This window comes from Triticum dicoccoides, chromosome 7B (assembly GCF_002162155.2).
Source record: "Triticum dicoccoides isolate Atlit2015 ecotype Zavitan chromosome 7B, WEW_v2.0, whole genome shotgun sequence".
Taxonomy (NCBI): domain Eukaryota; kingdom Viridiplantae; phylum Streptophyta; class Magnoliopsida; order Poales; family Poaceae; genus Triticum; species Triticum dicoccoides.
In genome coordinates, this window is record NC_041393.1 from 373,439,475 (window position 1) to 373,440,371 (window position 897).

Below are 897 nucleotides of genomic sequence, written 5' to 3' on the forward strand. Positions count from 1 at the left end.
GGTCGATGGTAGGCATAGGAATCATGCACAACATCAAATAAGATGAGATGTCTAAACACATGGGTCAAGTGCAAGACAATCCAAGCATAACATGCATATGGTGTAGTGAATATAGTGTGGCACTCAACACAATAGAAAGAGCAATTGTTCATCATGTGTGAGGAAATCAAGTGAATCATGTGACAAGTAAAGGGACATGGCAAATGTGAAGAAATGATATTGGTGTAACCAACCATATGATAGTAGCAAGTAGTCCAAGAATTGGATGCAACACACAAGATATATATGTCATTGTGACGCCCGGATAATCAAGCTACAGTAAACCTTTGCTAATGATGCCACGTCACCTTGATTACTGATGCTAATCTTGCGTTAGTTCGAAACCGATTCTAATTCAAATTCAAAATCAGGCAAACATCAAAAGTTTTCAAATATTAAAAACCAAAATGTCCGGGTTGTGTCAGTTATTGCACAGATGACTATGATGAATAATCCACATTTTTATATAATGTATAAATGCACTAAAATGATTTAAACGGTAGCAAAAACAATTTTTAAATGCCTTTGGTATTTTATAAAACACAAAACTAATTTATTTTGGGTTAAAACCTTTTGTGGCTGAGGGTTATTTTGAAATGTTATTTTAGGAGTTGTTGTCATATTTTACTAAGTAAAATAATGTGGGTCTAAAATTTAAAACAGAAAAGGTAAAATAAATAAGAAAATACAAAAGAGAAAACAGAAAACAAAAATAAGAGCAAACCCCCCGGGCCGTGGCCCAACTGGGCCAACACCCACAGGCCCGGCCGGCCGGCCCACCCCGCTACCCCCCTCCTTATCCACTCCCTCCCCCAAACCCTAACCGACAGCCACCCACTCGCCCCCCCCACTCGCTTT